An 8,124-nucleotide genomic window follows, 5' to 3' on the forward strand; every position below is an offset into this window, starting at 1 on the left:
TATGGGGATGGCTGGCCTTAGGTAAGTGGTCCACATTGCTTTGAAAATATCAGTCTAACCCAATTCCAGAGAACCAGCCCCTTTGTCAACTTCAGCTGAGACCTCAACATGGAAATAGAATCATGGTTCAATGGCATATAAGGAATTAATAGATTATTTTCTTCCTTTATTAGTTATCTATCACTGCAACATTGCCATAGGAAACTCCATGTCTTCTCTATCTTACTGGTCACCAGAAAGCAGCCAACAGCAGCAAGAAAATGGTCCCTCCCTCATTTCCCCTAAGAGGCTTAAAACAACAAACATTTATTGTCTCACAGTTTCTATGGGTCAGGAATTTGGGCTTTGCTTATTGGGTGCCTTTGGCTGCAATCCAGGTGTAGGTTAGGCCAGTAATATCAAGGCTCAACTGCAGGATGTTCCACCCCTAAGGTCATTCTCATAACTAGTGGCAGGCCCCAGGTCCTCCCTCGCTTTTCCTGGAGACATCAGCTCTTTGACATGTGAGTCAATTCTTAGAGCAGTTTACAACATGGCAGCTGGCTTCCATAGACCAAGCAACCAAGAGAGTGAAAGAGGACTCCCAAGTGGAAGCCACAGTCTTTCTATAACCTAATCTTGTAAGTGACCATCCTGTCATTTCTACCACACTCTGTTAGCTAAGAGGGAGTCACTAAATCCAGTTCACACTTAATGGGAGGGAATTATACACAAAGGCGTGACTCCTAGGAGGTGGGCATCACTGGCACCAAGTTGGAGATTGCCTCCCACACTCCCATTGAACTGATATTGACATGCACATGCCTTGTGAACTGTCTCTGTCACATGTAACGTTTTCTAGTTCCCACCTTAGTTTTCAGGGTGGGGCATCCTAGGGTGGTGGTAACGTTCTCCTGGGCTAAAAATTCCAAATGAGTTTTGAGGAAAGCTTTGGGAAGCATGAGGAGTTTGGGGTGTGGAAGAAGTCAGAAAGAGACAAGGGCAGAGCCCAGATAACTGCTTCCAGAGGCTTCATTCTCACACCTGAGGGCACAGTTGCTCTGGATAGCAGATGCTTGTGTTTTTTACACCCTTGGGCACAAATCATTAGAGTCTCACATACAAGAAGATATTGAAACATTTGCAACCCAGATATTTTGAGCTTTGTCAGCACATTGAAGAGGATTTTTTTTAAGTACGAATATCACTTCATATATTTTCCTACATTTATTTTTCTATTACTTCAACATTTTCCCCTCAAAACTTAAAAAACAACAACATTCCTCTTCTCTTCTCTCCCCTGGCCAGTCTTTGCTTTAAGCTCATTTGGTGTGGTCTTTCTTGTCTGGATCTAAGCATTATTTTTCTAGATTCCTGCCTGGCTCCCAGTTGACTTCAAAGGCTGAGGCTAAGCCCTACTTCAGCAATTCTGATCTGAATAAAGCGAGCACTTGACCTGGCTGTAGCTCAGGCCCTGAGTAAGGCCCCCCAAAATTTTTTAAAAATAAATAAAAATAAAAAATAACAAAAAATCCTGAAACCTAAATTGGTTAATTTGCCACTATCTCATCTCCTCCCCAGTCAAAATGCTTGCATCTCTTAACAGCCAGCACCCTTTTGGACCTATGTTAGGTTCAACACACTCCATCTTTGCAAAATCAGAAACTCTTTAAACAAGAAGTTTCCTGCATAATTTTCTTCCAGTCCACCACAAAGTATTTATGCCACTCTTTACCTCCAACCCTCTCTGAGCCTCAGTTTCTTCATCTGTAACATGAGCCAGATAGGATGAGATGGTCTTCAAGGTCCCTTCCAGAGATATTCGATGAGTTTACAATTCTATTATATGTAGGGTGTGTGCTCGTAAGCATGGGTTCAACCTGTATTAAAACTTGGCTTTTGCATGTTTTGGATGTCATTTGACACCCATAACCTATTCTCATCTTCTAATGAGTCTCTCTGGACTGCAAATGTTGGAAAACTAAACACTATATTTCCTAGATTCCTTTGCATATTAGGTTCTTCCATCTAGATGTCCTTGAATGAGATTTAGAAGGTAGAAATGAAACAGGGGTCCTTTTCTTACTGCTATTAGTTGTTTCCTGATGACCAGTATGGTACAGGAATCAAGGGGGTTTTTTTGAAGCTGTTGTTGCAGTGTCTAATCTCCAGCCTTGTGTGTGTCTAGAGGCAATGAAGCAGCTTCCTAATCCCTGCTTTGCAGCTATGATCCAAGACTCCTCTAACTTATATGACATTGTATGAAGAAGAAGGTGACCCCTCTTGGGAGACACAGCCCTGAGTGTGAATCATTTAGGGAGTCAAAAATACAGCTGTGCAATGAAAAGGCAGCACCTTTCTTCTGGAGGAGACACATCAAAGTACATGGCTTGGCTTTATGTATACTCTGTATACCAAACTCAATCCCAATTTACCCTTCAATCAAGAATCTCTGTGCAGTGTACACCTGTACATCTATACAAATGGCCTTGACTAGTGGTTTTTCAACTTAGTAGTTCCAAGGACAGCCTCTTGTTCCTCACTTTCATGATTGTAGCAGAGGTTCCTGTAGTGAATCAACTTGGTAGAGTTAATGGAGCCATCCTTATAGCCTAGCCAACAGTTTTGTAATCAACTAGTTCAGAACTTAAAATACCTAAAGTAGCTTTGGTTTCCTGCCCTAACAGTGTCATTCACAGAGTATGGCAATTTATTTAAGCTTCAGTGAACTCAACTGTGCAATGGGTAAGAAAATGCCTACTGTGAATGAGATAATGCTAAGTACCTGGCACATACAGGGTCTCAGTGATGGTATTATCACTATTGTAATTCTAGGTAACATAAAGAAGCAAAATATGAAATATAGACTGGCCCTGTCCACCAGAAGTGAAAACTAATTGGAAAGATAAGACTGGCATGAAACAATGGGCAGGGCAATGGATAATGAAGGACAAAGGAGTGGGACAGAATGCCAGTACTCCAGAGAACTTCAGAACAGGGAACTGTCCCAGCTGCCTCCAAGTAGCCACCTTTGTTGAGCTCTTTCTTATATGTGAGGCATTTCTTACAACATCCCCACAGAATAGGTACAGTTGTCAGTCTTTTAAGAAACTAAGTCTCAGAGAAGGAGAATGACTTGCTCAGGGTCACCCAGCTAGAAAATATTACAGCTGGAATTTGAGCAAAGTCAATTTGCCTCCAGTAGTGGATATGATTCATTATTTGGACAAAAGGTCTTTGCAGATGTATTTAAATTAAGAATCTTGAGATTAAATTATTCTGGATTACCCAATGGGCCTTAAATCCAATGCTAATTATCCTTATAAAAGAAAGAAGAGGAGATTGACTTAAAGATGGCAGTGGGAGAGGTGAGACAGAACTTCCTCCTGAACCACATATAGTATGAAAATATAGCAAATACAACTAATCCAGAAAGAGCAAGAGGAAAGAAGTCTGAGACAGACTGCCTATGTTTGGAAAAAGAGCAGACCTCACAAGAAAAGGGTAAAGTACCAAAGCTGTGATCTGACAGGACCCAAGCCCTTCCCCCACTGCAGCTCACCAGCAAGAGGAAGAGAAATGGAATGGAGAGGAGGTAGAGGCCTAGGACTGCTGAACACCCAGCCCTGGAGATATGCCCTGGGAGCATGAACCTACATTACATGGTGCTCTGGAGATTACTGGGGTTGGAAAGCTAAGACAGGTGGAATATTCAGAAAGACAGAGATTCCAGCTGCTTGTGGAAAACAGGTACCCACAACAGGCCGCTCTGGGGCAAAAGAAAGGTGGGCACTCTGAGAGACCTCCCAACAGTGAGAAGGCTGCTAAAGGGGCAAGGATTGCCAGAGCTTGCTGCTCAGGAGAAAGGACAGGTGGATAAAATTGTCCCAGCATACTCAGCCCAGCAGGTTGGGAACTTTCAGGAGCTTCAGGTGCTCCATCCCCCTGGCTGGCAATACAGCCCTGAGCTCCCCCACTGCAATACGCAGCCTGCCACTCCTTCCTCCCAGCTGGCACTGGCTTGCAAAACTGCTGCTCCCACCATTGTGCCAGGCCAGCCAGAGGGTGGCTCCGCCTATGGCAGCTACAAGGGCATAGCACAGAGACTTCTCCCTGCACACTTGGCCCACTGGCCCTGGCAGTGGAGGCAGGCACCACAGCTGGGAAGCAGGAAAGAGCTCTTTCCTCCTAGTAAGCACCAGTGCTGCCTGTCTGCGACCCCTATGATTGCTCCAGGGGCTCCAGAGAGTAGAGCTTCTGCACAGTAGAGAGTGCCACCTACACCAAGTTATTACAAATACGAAATGAAAAAAGAACCTTGTACAAACCAAAATCCCACAAACACCAGAAAGAGTGCCAAGTGAAACTGAACCCCCCAAACTTCCAGAAAAAGATTTCAAAATAAAAATCATAAACATGCTCACAGAGCTATAGAAAAATATTCAAGACCTCAGGGAGGAATTCAAGAAAGAGAAAGAAACTTTGAAAAATACAGCATCCAAACTGAAACATGCAATGGAGGGTTTTAAAAATAGGTTAGATGAAATAGAGGAGAGGGTTAATGAAATAGGAATTAGAGAACAGGAATACAAAGAAGCTGAGAGAAAAAGGGACCTCTAGGAATGAAAGAATATTAAGATAAATGTGTGACCAATCCAAATAGAACAATATTTGTATGACAGGGGTACCAGAAGAAGAGATGAAAAGGGATAGAAAGTGTCTTTGAGAAGGTAATTGCTGAAAACTTCCCCAATCTGGGGAAGGAGACAGTCTATCCAGGCCATGGAGGTGCACAGATCTCCCAACACAAGGGACCCAAGGAAGACAACACCAAGACATATAATAATTAAAATGGCAAAGATCAAGGATAAGGACAGACATTTAAAAGCAGCCAGAGAGAGAAAAAAGATCACATACAGAAGAAAGGCTATTAGGCTTTCATCAGACTTCTCAACAGAAACCTTATAGGCCAGAAGGGAGTGATATGATGATATATTTAATGCAATGAAACAGAAAGTTCTCAACCAAGAATACTCCACCCAGTAAAATTATCATTTATATTTGAAGAAGAGATTAAACAATTTCCAGATAAGCAAAAAGAGACCCCCACAGACAGCAATGTAAAATTAAACCAACTACCTCCAAAGTCAGTCAAGGGATACACAAAGAGTACAGAATATTATACCTAATATGTAAAGAATGGAGGAGGAAGAAAAAGGAGGGGAAAAAAGAACCTTTAGATTGTGTTTGTAATAGCATACTAAGTGAGTTAAGTTAGACTGTTAGATATTTAAAAAGCTACCCTTGAACTTCTGCTAACCACGAATCTAAAGCCTGCAATGGCAATAAGAACATACCTATCAATAATCACTGTAAATGTAAATGTACTGCACCAATCAAAATACATAAGAGTCACTGAATGGATAAAAAAAACAAGACCCATCTATATGCTGCCTACAAGAGATTCACTTCAAACCCAAAGACATACATGGACTAAAAGTGAAGGGATGGAAAAAGATATTTCATGCAGATAATAGGGAGAAAAAAGCAGGAGTTGCAGTACTTGTATCAGACAAAATAGACTTCAAAACAAAGAAAGTAACAAGAGACAAAGAAGGACATTACATAATGATAAACAGATCAGTCCAATAAGAATATATAACCATTATAAATGTATATGTACCCAACACAGGAGCACCTACATATGTGAAACAAGTACTAACAGAAATAAAGGGGGAAACAGAATGTAATTCATTTGTTTTAGAAGACTTCAACACACCACTCACTCCAAAGGACAGATCAACCAGACAGAAAATAAGTAAGGAGACAGAGGCATTGAACAACATAATACAACAGATGGACCTAACAGACATGTACAGATCTCTCCACCCAAAAGCAGCAGGATACACATTCTTCTCAAGAATAGATCATATACTAGGCCACAAAAAGAGGCTCAGTAAATTCAGAAGGATTGAGAATTGAATTTGTACCAACCAGCTTCTCAGACCACAAAGGTATGAAACTAGAAATAAATTATGCAAAGAAAACAAAAAAGTCCACAAACACATGGAGGCTTAACAACATGTTCCTAAATAATCAATAGATTAATGACCAAAACACAGTGTAATCTAAGGTCATGAAGATTCTAAGAGTTTTACAGTTTTCATTTTTACATTTATGCCTATGATCTATTTTGAGTTAATCTTTGCATATGGTTTTGAGGTAGGAGCCCAAATTCATTCTTTTGCTTGTGGATATCAAGTATCTACATACTATATTGTATGCTCTTGTGTTAGGGGGCCTGTAGCTGTTGTATTAATTAAAGAATATGCAGATAATGAGTGAGGAGGCACAAGCCACCCACGTTGGCAGGTAGCTCCCTTAGCATCCAGGGTCATTTTGATTGAAGACAGTTTCAGTATATTCACACAAAGGAAGTAAAGTCACAAAATTTGTTACTTAAAGGTCCCATAAATGGAGGGAGATGGCACAGTGACTTGGGGGAAGGGCAGTTCTCTGTCCCTGGTCATGAATGAGCAGGAGATACAGAGTAGGGTAGCATATATCACATGTAAGGTGGTTGGGGATGAGGTCTAATTTTTCAAGTGCTCGACTCTTAAGTGGTTATTTTAAGAAGTACCCAGGAAAACCAAAGTTGGAACTTGGAATGGGAATACCAAGCTCACTCTTCATCTAAGTGTCTAGATTCTACACATTAGCATACAGGGTTGTCACACAGTAAAATGCCACAGTGATAACTTAAAATAGCTGTTTTCTCACCACACACTCTAACCTGCCAACAGCAGGCAAAACTGACTCTGGAGTCGAGAGAGAATCCTCAGTCAAAGCAAACATGTGTTGGCAGTTAGAAATCAGGTGATGTGCACTGAGGTCAGTAAGGATGAGGGGTTTAGAGCAGGGGACCAACAACCCAGGCTGACCCACTCAGCCCGATTAAGGCATTTCTCACTTACAGGCCTTTTTGAAGCTGACATCCAAAACACTTTCCCTATATCAGCTCAACAAGTTCTCCTGACAGGTAAACAACTCCCAGAATCAATTTACTGAAGGAGTTTTCTTGAATCTGTCCAAGAATAATCTTACCCATACTTTCATATCTTTGTTGGCCCAAAAATTAACACCACTTTTGCCTTCCACACAATGACAAGGCTGCTTTGGGACCTTGAGTGGACACCGACTCTCTTAGAGGGGCATGCACAGTGCAATAGGGGCGTCAAGGATATAGGATGAGTGTCTTGAATTACCCACCCACCCCCACAAGGTCTACACACACCCTCCCACCTTCCAACATCTCCCTCCAGGCTTGCTGGTTCTGCACTTTCTCAAAGAGAAGACAATGTAGCTGATACCCCTTAGTTACTGCATTGTCATTATTATCTGATGACAGAAACTTCTTAAAAATATGAACCTTCCAATAAAAGCAAATAGCTGATAACAGACTGTTACCTTATTAATTTACTGGGTAAGCTTTCAAGAGGATTTGCGTTTTGAAAAAGCTAACTAAAGTGTAATCTTCTCCAAGGAAGGGCCTGATTCTTTAGCATCCCCAGGACTTGGTGCAAGTGAGAGGCAGTCAGGAGATATTTCTGAACAGGACTGTAGATCCTAATTGGCCCATTATGTTCAGTCCTTTTCTGGCCTTCAACTAATTATCCATGTTCACTAAAAGGTCATCAACCCCAGAGGACTTGGCAGGGAGAGTCATTATAATATAATGTATGGAAAACGTGAAAAAGGCACTCACTGATGGTGGAGTAAAGAATTGCACCAAGACCATGTAAAGTAGTTGAGCCAGAATTTCAAGATCATGTGGTTGGGGGTAAGAGATTTAATAATTCCCTACTTCCCCACTTTGAGGATTCCCAAGACTTGGTAGGACCTCATCTGGACACCAACCTTCACATATCTCTGTCAAGGACTGGAGAACCCTTTCTCTTTATACTTAGTGTAGTAAAGTCTCACTGCTGTGAGGTTTTCATTTTCACCAAGCTTCTGATCCAGACTTCTAAACAACAACCAGGGCTATCCTGATTCTGCCAACTTACTGCATGAGCAAGGGTCTGCTACAGCACTAGATTATTTCATTCATTTTGCAAGTATTAAGCACTTACCATATGTCAGACA

This window comes from Manis javanica, chromosome 10, assembly GCF_040802235.1.
Source record: "Manis javanica isolate MJ-LG chromosome 10, MJ_LKY, whole genome shotgun sequence".
NCBI lineage: Eukaryota > Metazoa > Chordata > Mammalia > Pholidota > Manidae > Manis > Manis javanica.